Source organism: Stegostoma tigrinum, chromosome 18 (genome assembly GCF_030684315.1).
Source record: "Stegostoma tigrinum isolate sSteTig4 chromosome 18, sSteTig4.hap1, whole genome shotgun sequence".
Classification (NCBI taxonomy): Eukaryota; Metazoa; Chordata; class Chondrichthyes; order Orectolobiformes; family Stegostomatidae; genus Stegostoma; species Stegostoma tigrinum.
The window spans coordinates 61395177-61414685 of NC_081371.1; the positions used below are offsets into that span (position 1 = coordinate 61395177).

Genomic DNA, 19509 nt, shown 5'->3' on the forward strand with positions numbered 1-19509 from the left:
AGAATCTATCTGTCCCAGCCTTAAATATACACAAGGACTCTGCCCCCACTGCTCTCTGTGGCAAGGAGCTCCAAAGCCTCGCATCCCTCTGGGAGAAGAAATTCCTCATCATCTCAGTCTTAAATCGGCTCCTCCTTTATTCTGAAACTGTGCCCTCTGGTCCTAGACTCTCCTATGAGGGGAGATATTCTCTCAGCATTTACCCTGTCAAACCCCTGAAGAATTCAGAATAAAAACAAAGTTTCTGGCAAAGCTCAGCAGGTCTGGCACATCTGTGAAGGAGAAAACAGAGTTAACACTTCAGGTCTGGTGACCCTTCCTCAGAACACAGTAGAGTTGTGGAAGAATCCAATATGTTTCACTGAGGTCACCTCTCATTCCTCTAAACTCCAGAGAGTAGAGTCCCAACCTGTTTAGCCTTTGATCGCACAACAATTCCCCATCTCTGATCCAGATCCAGATGCAAGCTCCCAGCAGTCTGCCTGCCCCTCTGTCAACGCTCCAGTAGTGATCAGGTACCCAATTAGAGGAAGCACACCTTGCCAAATGCAGGCAGGTGGGACTAGGTTATTTTGGGAAACTTGTTCAGCATGGGCTGGTTGGACCAAATGGTTGTGTTATGGTGCTGTACGACTCTACAATGAGGTGCCTGTCGTTATGACAGAGTGGTGTGGAGCTTCATTCCCCATCCCCGAGTCAGGGATATTTTGAGTTAATTGAGATCCCTTTCTGTCTGCAGTTTTCGTGGATTTTTCTTTTATTTTTGTTCCCGTGTTCTGTCAAGGGCTGTCTCGACCTTTAATTTTTACTTTAGAAAGGGTCGAAAGAAGAATGCAGTGCCAGTAAAATAAGCTCCTTCGGAATTCCTAATGCCACTTGTCCCCTGCCAGCCACATTCCAGCACTTGATTGCTCTGTCCAGGAATAATACACAGTTGTCGGCTGTGGATCAGTTGGGAGAATATTCATCCCCAACTGGGAAAGTTCTAGGTTTAAGCCAAATCTCAGCTGATTGAGTGCTGCTCTGTAGAGGTGCTACCTACCCATCACTAAGGATCTATCTGCCCCCATCTGGTGGCTGTAAAAAGTCACAGCTGAAGAAGGATCGTATCAGACTCAAAACATTAATCGTGTTTCTCTCTCCACAAATGCTGCCAGGCCTGCTGAGCTTCTCCAGCAATATCTGTATTTGTTTTAGATCTCCAGCACCCACAGACCTTCCTTCCTGTGGGATCTTGCTGTGCGCAAACTGTGTCTTTGTTTCTTACATTACCACGGCGAAGAAACTTAAAAAGCACTTCATTGGCTGTGATAGTGGTTTGGGGTGTGCAGCATTGTGAAAGGTGCTACATAAATGCAACATGTTTCTTTTATTTGGTTCCATCAGGATCAAGCTGTTGTCGAGGTTACAATGCTATTTGGATCTCATGGCCTCTGATTTCTGGCGTCTGGTTCAAACCATGCATTGAAACTCTGTCACAACTGGCTTCATTAAACTGAGAGGCAATATGTTGAGGAGAAGCAGCCATCTTAATGTTCCTCTTTGCTCTCTGAAGATTGACTGCCTACACTTCACTTGTCACAATGTGTTGACATGAGAAGCCTTTTTAGCATTAAGCTCATCATTAATGATTTGCAGTCTCACAGCTGTCAGACTGCCAAGGTCAGATCAAAATCTCTCTCTCTCTTTTATCTTTCATAAATGATTGCCTTTGCTATGTTGCTGGGACTGTTGAGTATGTGCAAGGACTGGTCTCTTCCCCATTGCCGAGGAAATTGCTATCAAGTTGTGATTTGCGCAGTCAATTGCCCATTTATCCTGGCACATCATTGACAAGGCTCTGAAGGGAAAAAAAATTCAATACTTAAATAACACTCCATTCTGTGATTCTCATTTCACTTTGTACTGATCACCCAGAGGTCTACTTAGGGCACAGGCCACCAGCTTGTGATATAAGACATGGCCAAACACCAATCATGAAGGCCATGTTATTCCAAACCAGATCTCTCTGTGAAATCAGCTCACAAAAGCAATTTGACCGATATTGCTGCAGGGAGAGGCACCTTGTTACAACTTTACATCCTACACTCATCAGGACACATGCAAGAGTGCCAAATTTTAAGCAAAACCAGCGAACTATGTTTCAGGAGAGGTCACAGAATTGATTACTGTTAGTCGGAGCAAATTACTGCAGATGCTGGAATCTGTGCTGAAAACAACATGCGTTGGAAATGACAGTGGGTCAGACAGCATCCATGGAGAGATCAAGCTAACATTTTGAGTCTAAATGACTCTTCATCAGAGCTGAAGTAAAGTGCGGAGGGGGCAGCATCTATGCTGTAGTTGGGGGAGGGTGTGGGTATCGTGGGGTGTAGAGTGCTGAGGAAGAAAAGATGTTGATAGTTCAGATTAAGTGATTGGAATGTGAGAATGGCAACAGTTCATCAACTTCACTAGCACTTTTCACCCCAACCTCAAGTTCATTTGGGCCATCTCTGATACCTCCCTCTCCTTCCTGGACTTCTCTGAATCCATCTCTGGTGACTGCATCAAAACCAATATCTATGTTGAGCCTGACTTCCACAGCTGCCTGCACTAGACACCCTCTCACCCACCTTCCCGCAAGAATGCGATCCCCTATTCCCAATTTCCCCACCTCCACCGCATCTGATCCCAAGATGGGGCATTCCACTCCTGAACATCCCAGATGTCCTCGTATTTCAAGGGCCGTAACTGATGTTGCCTGTCCCGCTGTGTTCCTCCATCTCCACACTGTGTTATCTATGGCAGAACAAAGGTGCGTCTAACTGCCAGACTTGAAAGAACAGATGGTCTCACTAGAGTTGGGGGCGGGGAGAGAGGACATGAAGACAGAGAGTGTAACAACTAAAGCTAAAAGAAAGGCAAGAAATGGGACATGGTTCACAATTTGAAGGTGTTGAACTCAAGTCCAGAAGGCTGTAAACTGCCTAGTCTGAAGATGAGATGTTGTTCCTCCAGTTGATTGCTATTGGTTGGTTGGCTGAGAGGGTTTAGCTTGGCTCGGGGTTGGTAGCACTGTCTGAGTCAGAAGCTTTTGCGTTTGAGTCACCAACACGGGGCCTTGATTTTGGCTGACACACTGCAAGACTGAGGGAGTATGGGGTGGCTGTACTCACAGGTAGGTGTAAACAATGCCCTTCCAACAGGGCCATTTCCCCTGGAGTACCAGGGGCTGAGGGGTGACCTTATAGAGATTTATAAAATCATGAGGGTCATGGATAGGGTAAATAGCCAAAGTCTTTTCCCTCGCACAGGGGCGTCCAAAACTGAGGATATAGGTTTAAGGTGAGAGGGGAAAGATTTTAAAGGGACCTAAGGTGCAACTTTTTTTCATCCAGAGGGTGGTGCATGCATGGAATGAGCTGCCAGAGGAGGTGGTAGAGGCTGGCACAGTCGCAACATTTGAAAGGCATCTGGATAGGTTTAGAGAGATATGGCCAAATTCTGGCAAATGTGTCCAGATGAATTTAGGATAACTGGTCAGCGTGGGTGAGTTGGACTGAAGGGTCTGTTTCCATGCCGTATATCTCTATGATTGTAGGTTGTCCCTGGTGTCCAGACCAATATTCCCCCCTTCACCAATAAAATCACTGAAATGGATATCTAGTCTGTATCACATTTCTATTTATGCAATCTTGCTGTGCGCAAATTAGCTACAAAGCTTCCTCACTACTTCAAAGCAAAAAAACTCTTCATTTACTGTGGGAGGCTATGAAAGTTGTTAAAAATGTTCTTTTTTTTAAACAAATGCATGTCCTCTTTTAACCTGAGATGAGCCTATAAAACAATGATTTCAACAACTAAGCACAGTGCAAGGAAATGGGAAATGAATGCCAAAATACAGGATGCTGCAGGCAATTGATGAGCATGTTATGGGCCACAACACTTTGCCTTTGCAGAGCTATTAATGTCCCCAGGAAATGCTTTGAAAAGTATTTCAAAATTTTCATTTTGAACTGTAAACATCATTGAAAAAAATCTACCTTAATAAACAGAGTAAACCCAAGACTCGTAAATAGAATGATATCCTGTATCTAGTGTTCTTGTGATATCTGTTTACTAGTTGTGGAAGAATTATGGATAATTGAAGAAAAGGAGAACACATAATTCCAAAGATGTCTGGAACAGATGGATTGGCCATTGGAAATACAGGGTTACAGGGAGAGGGTAGGGGGTGGTTCTGGGTAAGATGGTCATCGGAGGGTTGGCTTGATGGCCCGAATGGCCTCCTCTCACACTGTAGGGATTCTATGATTCTATGATGTAGCGGGGCTAGTACAAACATCAAGTGTGTTAGTATGTGGAGTGAGAGACACAGGGAGTTTCAGTCTGTATTCTCTGCAGCAGGAGGTTGCAGATAATACCCAACAGATAATTGCTGGAAAAAAACTGCAGTGGAAGGATTTCAAATGTAACCTGAGATGTGAGCTGCCATCAGGTCACACTACTATCCCAGAGATAAGATAATAAAATGTGAGGCTGGATGAACACAGCAGGCCAAGCAGCATCTCAGGAGCACAAAAGCTGACGTTTCGGGCCTAGACCCTTCATCAGAGAGGGGGATGGGGGGAGGGAACTGGAATAAATAGGGAGAGAGGGGGAGGCGGACCGAAGATGGAGAGTAAAGAAGATAGGTGGAGAGGGTGTAGGTGGGGAGGTAGGGAGGGGATAGGTCAGTCCAGGGAAGACGGACAGGTCAAGGAGGTGGGATGAGGTTAGTAGGTAGCTGGGGGTGCGGCTTGGGGTGGGAGGAAGGGATGGGTGAGAGGAAGAACCGGTTAGGGAGGCAGAGACAGGTTGGACTGGTTTTGGGATGCAGTGGGTGGGGGGGAAGAGCTGGGCTGGTTGTGTGGTGCAGTGGGGGGAGGGGATGAACTGGGCTGGTTTAGGGATGCAGTGGGGGAAGGGGAGATTTTGAAACTGGTGAAGTCCACATTGATACCATATGGCTGCAGGGTTCCCAGGCGGAATATGAGTTGCTGTTCCTGCAACCTTCGGGTGGCATCATTGTGGCAGTGCAGGAGGCCCATGATGGACATGTCATCAAGAGAATGGGAGGGGGAGTGGAAATGGTTTGCGACTGGGATGTGCAGTTGTTTGTTGCGAACTGAGCGGAGGTGTTCTGCAAAGCGGTCCCCAAGCCTCCGCTTGGTTTTAAATTTGCTTTAAATTATCTCTAGTTTGAATACTAGGATACATCAAAGGTGAGGTCTTGTAAATTAATCCCTACTTTGAGGTGAAACACAACTTTCATCCTGAGCTGTGTTTCATGCAGACTTTGTGACTCAGAGTGAAACAGCATGGAAACAGAGTCTTCAGTCCCAACCAGTCCATACCAACTATATCTAAAACTAAACTACTCTCACCTCCCTGTGCTTGGTCCATAACCCTCCAAGTTTTTTTATGCATGTTTGTAACTGTACCGGAATCCACCGCTGTTACTTAAAGTTCATTCCACGCACGAACCAGTCTCTGTCTAAAACGGTTATCCCCCATGTCTCTAAATCTTTCTCCTCTCACCTTAAAAATATATTCCTGTCATGAAATTTCTCCCCACCCTAGGGACAGAAAACATCTGCCATTCACTCCATCTATACCCCTCATTATTTTATAAACCTCTATTCAGTCTCTCTTCAACCTCCTGTGCTCCAGTGAAAAATGTTCCAGCTTATCCAGCCTCTCCTTATAACTCAACACCTCCATTCCCGACAACATCCTAGCAAATCCCATCTGAACTCTCTCCACCTTAAAGGTATGTTGTAGGTCAATCATCTCAGCTCCAGGACATCTCTGTAGGAATTCCTCAGGGTAGTGTCCTCAGCCCAACCATCTTCAGCTGCTTCATCAATGACCTTCCCTCCATCATAAGGTCAGAAGTGGAGATGTTCACCGATGACTGCACAATATTCAGCACCATTCACCAAGACCAGTACAATAACCAGACTTGTCAATCAATGACAAGTAGTGAACCACATATACGTTTCATATGTGCTAGGCAATGGCCATTTTTGACAAGCTACTGCCCCTTGACAGTCAATGCTGCAGCTGTCACACAGAAAGAGTCATCAATCTCATTGCGCCTCTGCTACTTCATCAGTTCCAGACATTTATTCACCATCTCATACAGTCATACAGCATGGAAACAGACCCTTTGGTCCAAGCAGTCCATGTTGACCATACTCCCAAACTAAATTAGTCCCACCTGCCTGTGCTTGGCCCATATACCTCTGAACACTTCTTATTCATGTCCTTATGTAAGTGTCTTTTAGACTGTAACTGTATCTGCATACACCACTTCCTCTGGAAGTTCATTTCACACACAAACAACTCGCTGTATTAGAATGAAGAACAAAGAAACCTACAGCACAGGAACAGGCCCTTCGGCCCTCCAAGCCTGTGCCGATCCAGATCCTCTATCTAAACCTGTCACCTATTTTCCAAGGATCTGTCTCCCTCTGCTCCCTGCTCATTCATGTATCTGTCTAGATACATCTTAAATGGCACTACCCTACCCGCATCTACCACCTCCGCTGGGAACACATTCCAGGCACCCACCACGGAACTTTCCATGCATATCTCCCTTAAACTTTTCCCCTCTTACCATGAAATCGTGACCCCCAGTAATTGAGTCCCTTGCTCTGGGGGAAAAAGCTTCTTTCTATCCATCTTGTTTATACCCCTCGTGGTTTTGTAGACTTCAATCAGGTCTCCCCCTTAACCTCCGTCTTTCAATTGTAAATAATCCTAATCTACTCAACCTTTCTTCATAGCTAGTACCCTCCATACCAGGCAACATGCTGGTGAACCTCCTCTGCCCCCTCTCCAAAGCATCCACATCCTTTCGGTAATGTGGCGACCAGAACTGTACACAGTACTCCAAATGTGGTCGAACCAAAGTCCTATACAACTGTAACATGGTCTGCCAGCGCTTGGACTCAATACCCCATCCGATGAATGGAAGCATGCCGTACGCCTTCATTGCCCCTCATAGCCTTGTTAAATCTTTTTCCTCCCAATTTAAAAATATGCTCCCTAGTCTTGAAATTGCCCACCTTAGGGAAAAGGCACCTGCCTTTAATCCAATCTGTACCCCTCAATATTTTATGAAACTCAACCTTTTATGCTCCAGTGAAGAAAGTTTCAGCCTCTCTTTGCAATTCAAACCCTCCATTCCTGGTAACATCCTGGTAAATCTCTTCTGAACCTTCTCCAGCTTAATACTAACCTTCCTTTAACAGGGCCACCAGAATTGGACACAGTACTCCAGAAGAGGCCTTGCCTCTCTTTGAGTTTTAGAAAATAGAACATAGAACATAGAACATTACAGCGCAGTACAGGCCCTTCGGCCCTCGATGTTGCGCTGACCTGTGAAACCAAACTGAAACCCATCTAACCGACACTATTCCATTATCATTCATATGTTTATCCAATGACCATTTAAATGCCCTTAAACTTTGCAAGTCTGCTACTGTTGCAGATAGGCATTCCATGCCCTTACTACTGTGTGTAAAGAACCTACCTCTGACATCTGTCCTATATCTATCACCCCTCAATTTAAAGCTATGTCCCCTCGTGCTGGCCATCACCATCTGAGGAAAAAGGCTTTCCCTATCCACCCTATCTAACCCTCTGATCATCTTGTATGTCACTGTTATACTGTTAAGTCACCTCTTAACCTTCTTTCTAATGAAAACAGCCTCAAGTCCCTCAGCCTTTCCTCATAAGGCCTTCCCTCCATACCAGGCAACATCCTAGTAAATCTCCTCTGCACCCTTTCCAATGCTTCCACGTCCTTCTTATAATGCGGTGACCAGAACTGTACACAATACTCCAAGTGCGGCAGCACCAGAGTTTTGTACAGCTGCAACTTGACCTCATGGCTCCGAAACTCGATCCCTCTACCAAATTTTGTTTCAAATAATGCCTCAGTCACTGCCTCATACCCCTTGAGGTGAATCATTCTGCACTCTAATAACTAACTGCAAAACAAAATAACATTTCTTCAGTTCTCCTCAATCTCTGTGTGACATTGGCCAGAAATTAAACTAGATTCGCCCTATAAACACAATGGCTATAAGAGCAGGTCAGAGGCTAGGAATAATGTGGTGAGTAACTCACCTCCTGACTCCCCAAAGCCTGCACACCATCTACAAGGCACAAGTCAGGAGTTTGATGGAAGACTCCCCACTTGCCTGGATGGGTGCAGCCCCAACAACACTCAGGAAGCTTGAAACCATCCAGGACAAAGCAGCCGCTTGTTCCGTGTCCCCAGTTACCAGCTTCAGCATCTACTTCCTTCATTACTATCACAGTGCCATTAAATGGAACAAGAACTTAAGATGAAATTCTTCACAAAGAGTGCAATACAAATGTGGAACTTGTTGCCAGGCGAAGTAGTTTAAGTAGAAATTTGTAATGAAGAATGGGAACGTGTTGCAGAGGCAGGGTGCCATGGTGGAGACACACACTTGTTTCTCTGTTACATGCTGCGTGAAACGTTTGAGAATGGAATTGTCGTTTACCTAAAGGAGAAAATAGTCTACCTGGAGTAAAACTATTGGTTGGCAACAATTGGAGAATATCACATATTAGTGTCAAGATTGCAACCTGGGGGTAAATGCCATTTTGGTAAGTGATGTGTATTTTGCACCAGAAAGTGAAAAGTTTCAGAGTGTAATCTGCTGTTTTAAAGTGAATTCTGTTGCTGCAGATATTTTTCAGCCATTTTTCATTCTGTGTGAGCGAGTCCCTTTAACACTAAACACAGTTTGAACAGGCAGGGAAATGCCAGCTGGTCTATCACTCTGGCCCCACATGGCGAGGACTTTGTGATCTTACTGTTGACTGTCATGAGTCAATTAATACTATTCGCCAACATCAGTTACCCTGGCCCCTGTCCTGGCGACTCCCTGTGCCATGGTATCATTGTCTGATGATCAGCCTCATTGGCAGTCCCAGGCCAGGGGAGACTGGACCATGCCTTGTCCATTTCATCTTGAATGGTCGAAGCAATGTGCAGATCAATGTGGTGAGCTCAAGAACCTGATGGGTAAAGCTGTGATAATCAGTAAGTAAAGAATGCAGCTGTTTATCAAGCTTTCGAATAAAAGCAAAACAATGCAGATGCTGGAGATCTAAAGTGAAGACTGAAATCGCTAGAAAACTCAGCAGGTGTGGTAGCACCGTTTTGAGACTGAAGATTCTTCTTTGGAAATGAAGGGGGCTGGAAAATGGTGGGTTTTTTAATGCTGTCAGCAAAGGGGGAGGATGAGTGAGTGAAACAGATTGTGAGTGAGTTCAAAGCAAAAACACCAAGGGACTGACAACAGAGTGTAGATAGAGATGTAGAATAGGTGTTAGTAGTGGAAAATAGGTCAGGTCTGCTGGGAGCAAACACAGCCAAGGTGGTAACGATACTCTTTAATTTGACAGAACAGTCAAGATAATAAATGATTGAAAATGACTGCTGTTGGTGATTTGAGAATTCTGAAGATCGGATTGATATTGTCCTCAATTGTTGGTGATTAATAAAGCCAGTGTACTGATTAAGTCCCTAATATATATATCTATATGGGTATATATAAGCTCACCGCTGCCTCCTCAAGGGCAATTTGGGATGAGCAGAAATAGATTTTAAAATGGTAGATGTGTAAGATGAGGTACTGATGAATTTATCAGTGTGTCAGAAAATAAAACCCAACACTGAACAATCTCTACTCCAACATGCGAGAAATATCCCTAGGTTCAGGGTGATAGGGATGTACATTAACTAAACATAATCTGGAATGCTTTCCTCCCTTAATGCCCTCCCTCTCTGGGTTTCTGTGTTTTTAACTGCTCTACAAGAGTTGTTTTGTAATTTCAGTGTTAATCTCGAATATCTTGTTGAAGGGAAACAATGAATTGCAGAAGAGAGCTCTGGCCTGTGTTTTTTTAGGTCTTTGCTATTGAATATTCATGTTGCTTCTTGTTATTTATGCATATCATTGAGTGAGTGAGTTAGGAATGATGGTGGAAGTAAGAAATTATTTATCATTGTGAACTACAAGGCTCTTCATCTCAACTTCTGTGTCTCTTGTGATTGGAAAGCAAGGACACAATGAAGAAAACAAATGCTTGAATAAATTAAATGGGGTTTCAATTAATTTATATAAAGATTTGCTTCATGGTTTATATGTTGTTATTGCGACTTCCTTTTTTAGCACCTTCCTCTGCCCTAGTTAGATTTATGAATATATTCAGTTCACTGGTTTATTTAACAGTACAGAACATTCATGGAGAAAGTATATCACCCACTCAGAAAAAGTTAAGTTGTGAACTGACAGAGCTAATGTTTTTTTTGGATTCTTTTCAAGATAAAGGTGTATTGCTGGCTGGAATAGGATTTATTGCCCATCCCTGGTTGTCCTCGAGAAGGAGACAGTCAGCTGCCCTCCAAACCACTCACCATCCTGACTTGGAAATATGTTGCTGTTCCTTCAGTGTCACTGGGTCAAAATCCTGGAATTTCCCCTCGAAGGGCATTGTAGGCCAATCCACAGAACATGGACTGCAGGGGTCTCAGAAAGAAGCTCACCCCCACCTCCTCAAGGGGCAAGAGACAAGCAACAAATCCTGGCCAGCCAAAATTCAGGCTAAAGCCCCCACTGAGGGAGTGCTGCACTGTCGGAGGGTCATTGCTGAGGGAGCGCCGCACTGTCGGAGGGTCAGTGCTGAGGGAGCGCCGCACTGTCGGAGGGTCAGTGCTGAGGGAGCACCGCACTGTCGGAGGGTCAGTGCTGAGGGAACACTGCACTGTCAGTGATGTCATCTGACCTTCTGTGTCCATTTTTAACTGATGCAGGAACTGCTCTTTTTTGAGGGGTTTGATAATGTGAAGTAGAGTGAAATTTAACAATAACACATTTATGGTTTGGACAAAATATATCACAAGGGAAGTTCTACTCAGCATCCACTAGATAGGTGATGGAGGCAGTCAGTATGTTGAACATTCTCTTATCCCTTTCTCACTGATACACTTTTGGATGAGTCAGACAGAAAGACAGCGCAATAAAGGGCAGGATTTTGAAAAGTGTAGCTAAGCAGGGGGACCTTTGTGTTCATGTATACAAATCCTCCAAGCTTGGAAGGAAAATTGATAAGGTGATTAAAAAATGATGCCTGGATTTAGAAAGAGATGAATAGAACAGAAAGGCAAAGAACAGCCTACTGGAACTTTTTAAATTAGCTGGAGGATTGTGAATAATTCCTGGCACAATGTTCCCTCTTGAGTTTATCGAGCAGACTCTCTGCAGATCCAGGGATAAACTCCCTCCTCACAGACAGACTGTTTGAGGCAAATAAAATAGATCAGAGACATTTCAGGGGAACTGGGGAAATGCAGGAGAGAGGAAGAGGAGATTTGACCATAGAATCCCTACAGTGTGGAAACAGGCCCTTCGGCCCAACAAGTCCACACTGATCCTCAAAGCATCCCAGACCCATCCCCCTATAACTCACCTTATCTACACATCCCTGAACACAATTTAACATGGCCAATCCACCTAGCCTGCACATCTTTGGACTGTGAGAGGAAACCGGAGCACCCGGAGGAAACCCACACAGACACGGGGAGAATGTGCAAACTCCACACAGACAGTCGCCCGAGGGTGGAATCGAGCCTGGTTCTTCGGTGCTGTGAGGATTGAACCCAATCTGCTATGGGTCTGGAGTTACATGTAAGACCAGGTAAGGATGGCAGTTTCCTTCCCTAAAGGACATTGCTGAACCCTGGTGCAAAGCTGTGCTAATGACTGAGCCCACATGTCTCCCCCGAGGCTGGAGATAAAACAAATTGGATCAAATGAGCAGATTGTGTGCATTAAACTCTCTGTAATTCTACATAACCCATCACAGTCATAAAGATACACAGCAAGGAAACAGACCCTTTGGCCAACTTGTCCATGCTGACCAGGTATCCTAAATTAATCTAGTCCTATTTGCCAGCATTTGGCCCATTTCCCTCTAAACCCTCTCCTATTCATGTTCCCATCCAGATGCCTTTTAAGTGTTGTAATTGTACCATCCCCCACCACTTCCATGGCAACTCATTCTATACATGCACCACCCTCTGTCTGAAAAAGTTGCCGATTGGGTCCCTTTTAATTCTTTCCACTCTCACCTTAAACTTATGCCCCCTAGTTTTGGACTCCCCTACCCTGGGGAAAAGACTTTGGATCGTCATCCTATACACACTCCTAATGATTTTATAAACCTCTATAAGGTCACTCCTCAGTCTTCAACACTTTAATCTCATCTGCCAATTCTAGTCTCTGATTATCAGTGGTAGCTGTAGCTCAGAGGATAGTATTTGTGAGTAAAACCAAATACTCCTGGATTGGGCAAACCTGGAGGTAACTCATTTATTCACAAAAAGGTAGATGACAGAAAGAAAGAAACTACGGACCAGTCAGTTTATCATCATGGTTCACTAACGTACTTTAGCGAGGGAAGCTGCCATCCTTACCTGGTCTGACCGACATGTGACTCCAGACCCACTGCAATGGGTCCAATCCTCACAGCACCAAAGACCTGGGTTCAACTCCACCCTCGGGTATCCATCTATGGGGAGTTTGCACATTCTCCCTGTGTCTGCGTGGGTTTCCTCCGAGCGCTCTGGTTTCCTCCCACAGTCCTAAGATGTGCAGGCTAGGTGCATTGGCCATGCTAAATTGTTCATAGTGTCTAAGGTGGAAAATGCAGGGTTAGGGTAGGGCATGGACTGGGTGGGACGTTCTTCGGAGGGTTGATGTGGACTTGATGGGCCAAATGGCCTACTTTCACACTATAGGGATTCAATGACAATGTGGTTGACTCATAAGTGTGCTCTGGCCAATTAGGGATGGGCAATAAATGCTGCCCGAGCCAGTTACATCCTCATCCCCTGAATGAATAAAGAAAACAAAACTCTGTCATTGGCAAAGTGTTACAAGTTGTTATAAAGAAGTTATAGCTGGGTGTTTGGATAAATGCAGGGATCTCAACTGTTTATAATTGTATAAATGACTTCAGTGAAATGACCTAGGTTTAGCAACTAAATGTGCTGATGATACAAAGATAAGGAGGAAAGAAAGTTATTAAGGGAATATGAAAAAATGTCAATAGGTTTAATGAGTGAGCAATGATGTGTATAATGTGGAAAAACATCAAATTATCCATTTTGCAGGAAGAATTAAGAAGCAGCATGTTGTCTAAAAGGTGAGAGGGGATAGAGCTCTAAGAAGCAAGGGCATGAATCCCAGAAGGCGAGCATGCAGGAACAGCAGGTTGTCAGGAAAGCTCACAGAATTCACAACTCAAAAATCTGAACTGAGAGAGCAGTTCAGGAATGATGATGTGCTGTCCTGTGGATCAGACATTATATTGAAGGGCAATGTCTCAGATGAGTATATAAAGAATCCAATGACTTTATTTTGGATCAAAGCAATGCCCTGGCCTATACTAATGCCTCAAGTAACTCCTCAAAAAACACACTGCCAGCTCTTTATTGCTTTGCCTTTTCAAGGAGCTTACTCTGTACAAATTGGTTGCTGCCTTTCCCACATTAAAATTGTGGCTTCAGTACAAAAGTGCCTCAGGCTGTCATGCCGCTTGATAAATCTAGCTGTCATGAAAGACGCTATAAGAATGTAAGACTCTCTCTTTGTTGCCCACTTTCTGAATTAGTGGCATACACAGTGACACAGATTGCAAGTGGAGAAATGAAACGGACATTGGTGAGTCAACTGTATCAGAGATAATGGGAAGTGCAGATGCTGGAGAATTCCAAGATAATAAAGTGTGGAGCTGGATGAACACAGCAAGCCAAGCAGCATCTCAGGAGCACAAAAGCTGACGTTTCGGGCCTAGACCCTTCATCAGAGAGGGGGATGGGGACAGCGTTCTGAAATAAGTAGAGAGAGAAAGAACACTGTCCCCATCCCCCTTTTCTGATGAAGGGTCTAGGCCCAAAACGTCAACTTTTGTGCTCCTGAGATGCTGCTTGGCCTGCTGTGTTCATCCAGCTCTACACTTTATGTTGGTGAATCAACTGTTCAGTTTTACATCTCTGCCCAAACGTATTTCAACTGAAACCTACTGGGCTGTGATTTAAAAACCAAAGCAACTGCGGATGCTGTAAAATCAGAAACAAAAACAAAATTGCTGCAAAAGCTCAGCAGGTCTGGCAGCATCTGTGAAAGAGAAAACAGTTAACGTTGGGTCCAATGACCCTTCCTCAGATCTGTGGAATGTGATTTAGTTACAGTCTGGTTTACGTTATTTGGCATTGTTAAGGTTGGAGCTCATTTACTGATGTGATGAGATCATTTTAAGGTGAAAATCCTTGATTACGAAGTGGTTAAGGTGCGTTGTGATACAAATGAGATGGTAAGCCTTTACAACGAGTCTTTGAAGATGTCTATTTATAACACCGCTTTCAGTATTTTTGTAAATAGCTGCTAACAAGTACAGTATAATTACCAAGTCATTTACATTGCTTCACATCAAACTACTTCAAGTCAAGTAAAAGTCAGTCCCATTAGAAACAAGTTTTTTTTTGTTCTCTTTCAAGCTGACGCAAGAGAGAAGATATTCCACAAGTCGGACTGTGTGGGGAAGAAAGGGGAAGCTGGGCTCGGGACAGTGAACAAATGTTGAGGGAGCACTGGTGGAACTTCAGGATGCAAAAAGGTATGCTGATCATAGAATCCCTGCAGTGTGGATGCAGGCCATTTGGTCCATTGAGTCCACACTGACCTTCCAAAGAGCATCCCACCCAGATCCAACTCCCTACCTTATCCCTGAAACCCCACATATCTCAATGCTAATCCACCTATCTTACATATCCCCAGGTACTATGTCCAACCCACCTAGCCTGCACAACTTTTGTACTGTGGGAGGAAGCCGGAGCATCTCCTGTGCAGTGTTAGCTGTACGCCTCACTATGTCTAAGCACCCTAGGATCAGTATGTCCTTGCCTATCATGATCTGTTTGTACTACGTGTGAAAAAAGCTTTTCACTGTACTTAAATACACATGACTGCAATTTTAAAAAATCAAAAAATAAAGCATTTGCAGCTCCTCAGATACTGACGCAGTCCGTGTTCAAATGCAGCAGGATCTGGACAAGATCCAGGCTTGGGCTGACAAGTGGCAAGTGACATTCGTGCCACACAAATACCAGGCTATGACAATCACCAATAAGAGAGAATCTAATTATCGCTCCTTGACATTCAATGATGTTACCATCACTAGTGCCCCAACATTTAACATCTTGAGGGTTACCATTGACCAGAAACTCAAATGAACTTGCCATGAAAACTCAGTGTCTACAACAGCAAGTCAGAGGTTAGGAACACTGTGATGAGTAACTCACCTCCTGACTCCCCAAAGCCTGTCCACCATCTACAAGGCACAAGTCAGGAGTATGATGGAATACTCCCCACTTGCCTGGATGGGGGCAGCTCCAACAACACTCAAGAAGCTTGACACCATCCAGGACAAAGCAGCTGCTTGATTGGCCTCACATCCTCAAACATCCCACTCTCTCCACCACTGACGCTCAGTAGCAGCAGTGTGTACTGTCTACAAGATGCACTGCAGAAATTCACCAAAGATCTTCACACAGCACCTTCCAAACTCACTACCACTTCCATCTAGAAGGACAAAGGCAGCAGATACATGGGAACATCACCCTCTGCAAGTTCCCCTCTGAGCCACTCACCATCCTGAATTATAGTCATAGAGTCATACAGTGGGAATCAGACACTTCAGTCCAACCACACACTACCAGGGTATCACTAACACATGCTATCGGTCCAACCAGTTGAACATGATCCAAAACTAAACCATCCCCACCTGCCTGTGCTTGGTCCATATCCCTCCAAACATTTCCTCTCCATCTACTTAACCAAATGTCTTCAAAACATTGTAACTGTTTCTGCATCCAGCACTTCATCTGGTAATAAAATGTGAGGCTGGATGAACACAGCAGGCCAAGCAGCATCTCAGGAGCACAAAAGCTGACGTTTCGGGCCTAGACCCTTCATCAGAGAGGGGGATGGGGGGAGGGAACTGGAATAAATAGGGAGAGAGGGGGAGGCGGACCGAAGATGGAGAGTAAAGAAGATAGGTGGAGAGGGTGTAGGTGGGGAGGTAGGGAGGGGATAGGTCAGTCCAGGGAAGACGGACAGGTCAAGGAGGTGGGATGAGGTTAGTAGGTAGCTGGGGGTGCGGCTTGGGGTGGGAGGAAGGGATGGGTGAGAGGAAGAACCGGTTAGGGAGGCAGAGACAGGTTGGACTGGTTTTGGGATGCAGTGGGTGGGGGGGAAGAGCTGGGCTGGTTGTGTGGTGCAGTGGGGGGAGGGGATGAACTGGGCTGGTTTAGGAATGCCGTAGGGGAAGGGGAGATTTTGAAACTGGTGAAGTCCACATTGATACCATATGGCTGCAGGGTTCCCAGGCGGAATATGAGTTGCTGTTCCTGCAACCTTCGGGTGGCATCATTGTGGCAGTGCAGGAGGCCCATGATGGACATGTCATCAAGAGAATGGGAGGGGGAGTGGAAATGGTTTGCGACTGGGAGGTGCAGTTGTTTTTTGCGAACTGAGCGGAGGTGTTCTGCAAAGCGGTCCCCAAGCCTCCGCTTGGTTTCCCCAATGTAGAGGAAGCCGCACCGGGTACAGTGGATGCGGTATACCACATTGGCAGATGTGCAGGTGAACCTCTGCTTAATGTGGAATGTCATCTTGGGGCCTGGGATGGGGGTGAGGGAGGAGGTGTGGGGACAAGTGTAGCATTTCCTGCGGTTGCAGGGGAAGGTGCCGGGTGTGGTGGGGTTGGAGGGCAGTGTGGAGCGAACAAGGGAGTCACGGAGAGAGTGGTCTCTCCGGAAAGCAGTAGTTCGTTCCACACATGAACCACACTGCGTAAAAAAAATCATCCCCATATCTTTTTCAAATCGTTCTCATCTCACTTGAAAATTATGCCCCCAGTCTTGAAATACTCCACTCTAGGGAAAAGACACTGGCTACATCACCTTATCTACTCCCCTCACAATTTCATAAACCTTTATAATGTCACCCCTCAACCTCCTAAGCTCCAGCGAAAGTAGTCCCAGCCTATCCACCCTCTCCATATAAGTCACCGTTCCTTCAGTGTTGTCGGGTCAAAATCCTGGAATTCCCTCCCTCAGGGCATTGTGGGTCAACCCACAGCACAGGGACTGCAGTGGTTCAAGAGGCAGCTCATCATCACCTTATCAAGGGGCAACTAGGGACGGGCAAGAAATGCTGACCCAGCCAGTGATGCTCATTTAACAGAACAAACATGCGTCACTACGACATGTCATTTATTACTTTGGGGAAGTTCCAAATGCTTTACTGACAATACAGTGCTTCCTGAAATGTAGATACAGCAGTTCTCTTGCACACAGCAAGATCCCTCAAATGGTGCCAGAATTATATACCAGAAAATGGAGCTCTGCTGTTCTGTGGGATAGCACCATGGAAGCTTCTAACCCACCTGAGTGGCTCTTTGGGACCGCAGTTGAATGTCTCGTCCAACAGCTGGCACCTCAGCACTGCACCCAGATTGTCAGTCTATGTTATCCCTTCAAGTCTCCAGAGTGGGGCTTTGGAGCTGAATAAAATACAACAAAATATATCTTGTTTACTACAGAGATAATGGGAACTGCAGATGCTGGAGATTCCAAGATAATAAAATGTGAGGCTGGATGAACACAGCAGGCCAAGCAGCATCTCAGGAGCACAAAAGCTGACGTTTCGGGCCTAGACCCTTCATCAGAGAGGGGGATGGGGGGAGGGAACTGGAATAAATAGGGAGAGAGGGGGAGGCGGACCGAAGATGGAGAGTAAAGAAGGTAGGTGGAGAGAGTGTAGGTGGGGAGGTAGGGAGGGGATAGGTCAGTCCAGGGAAGACGGACAGGTCAAGGAGGTGGGATGAGGTGAGTAGGGAGTGGGGGGTGCGGCTAGGGGTGGGAGGAAGGGATGGGTGAGAGGAAGAACCGGTTAGGGAGGCAGAGACAGGTTGGACTGGTTTTGGGATGCAGTGGGTGGGGGGGACGAACTGGGCTGGTTGAGGGATGCAGTAGTGGAAGGGGAGATTTTGAAACTGGTGAAGTCCACATTGATACCATATGGCTGCAGGGTTCCCAGGCGGAATATGAGTTGCTGTTCCTGCAACCTTCGGGTGGCATCATTGTGGCAGTGCAGGAGGCCCATGATGGACATGTCATCAAGAGAATGGGAGGGGGAGTGGAAATGGTTTGCGACTGGGAGGTGCAGTTGTTTTTTGCGAACTGAGCGGAGGTGTTCTGCAAAGCGGTCCCCAAGCCTCTGCTTGCTTTCCCCAATGTAGAGGAAGCCGCACCGGGTACAGTGGATGCAGTATACCACATTGGCAGATGTGCAGGTGAACCTCTGCTTGATGTGGAATGTCATCTTGGGGCCTGGGATGGGGGTGAGGGAGGAGGTGTGGGGACAAGTGTAGCATTTCCTGCGGTTGCAGGGGAAGGTGCCGGGTGTGGTGGGGTTGGAGGGCAGTGTGGAGCGAACAAGGGAGTCACGGAGAGAATGGTCTCTCCGGAAAGCAGACAGGGGAGGGGATGGAAAAATGTCTTGGGTGGTGGGGTCGGATTGTAAATGGCGGAAGTGTCGGAGGATAATGCGTTGTATCCGGAGGTTGGTAGGGTGGTGTGTGAGAACGAGGGGGATCCTCTTAGGGCGGTTGTGGCGGGGGCGGGGTGTGAGGGATGTGTCGCGGGAAATGCGGGAGACGCGGTCAAGGGCGTTCTCGATCACCGTGAGGGGAAAGTTGTGGTCCTTAAAGAACTTGGACATCTGGGATGTGCGGGAGTGGAATGTCTTGTCGTGGGAGCAGATGCGGCGGAGGCGGAAGAATTGGGAATAGGGGATGGAATTTTTGCAGGAGGGTGGGTGGGAGGAGGTGTATTCTAGGTAGCTGTGGGAGTCGGTGGGCTTGAAATGGACATCAGTTACAAGCTGGTTGCCTGAGATGGAGACTGAGAGGTCCAGGAAGGTGAGGGATGTGCTGGAGATGGCCCAGGTGAACTGAAGGTTGGGGTGGAAGGTGTTGGTGAAGTGGATGAACTGTTCGAGCTCCTCTGGGGAGCAAGAGGCGGCGCCGATACAGTCATCAATGTACCGGAGGAAGAGGTGGGGTTTGGGGCCTGTGTAGGTGCGGAAGAGGGACTGTTCCACGTAACCTACAAAGAGGAGGCATAGCTGGGGCCCATGCGGGTGCCCATGGCCACCCCCTTAGTCTGTAGGAAGTGGGAGGAGTCACTGACCTCTACATCGCCGAGGCCAGACGCCAGTATGGCACACTGACCTCTACATCGCCGAGGCCAGACGCCAACTCTCCGACACCACCTCCTACCGCCTCCTCGATCATGACCCCACACCCGAG

General features: G+C 46.2%; 1 protein-coding gene across 3 annotated transcripts in view; it reads right to left on the minus strand.

Annotated features, from left to right (window-relative positions):
* syt1a (synaptotagmin Ia) overlaps positions 1 to 19509 on the minus strand; it is a 512169-nt gene that overhangs the window by 256564 nt on the left and 236096 nt on the right. Inside the window, exon 3 of one of the 3 annotated variants that reach the window (XM_059652600.1) lies at positions 17584 to 17700. The exons of the other annotated variants lie outside the window; for them this stretch is intronic. The gene's annotated coding sequence lies outside the window, so the exon portion shown is untranslated. The remainder of the gene's footprint in view (positions 1 to 17583; positions 17701 to 19509) is intronic. 3 annotated transcript variants of the gene reach the window in all.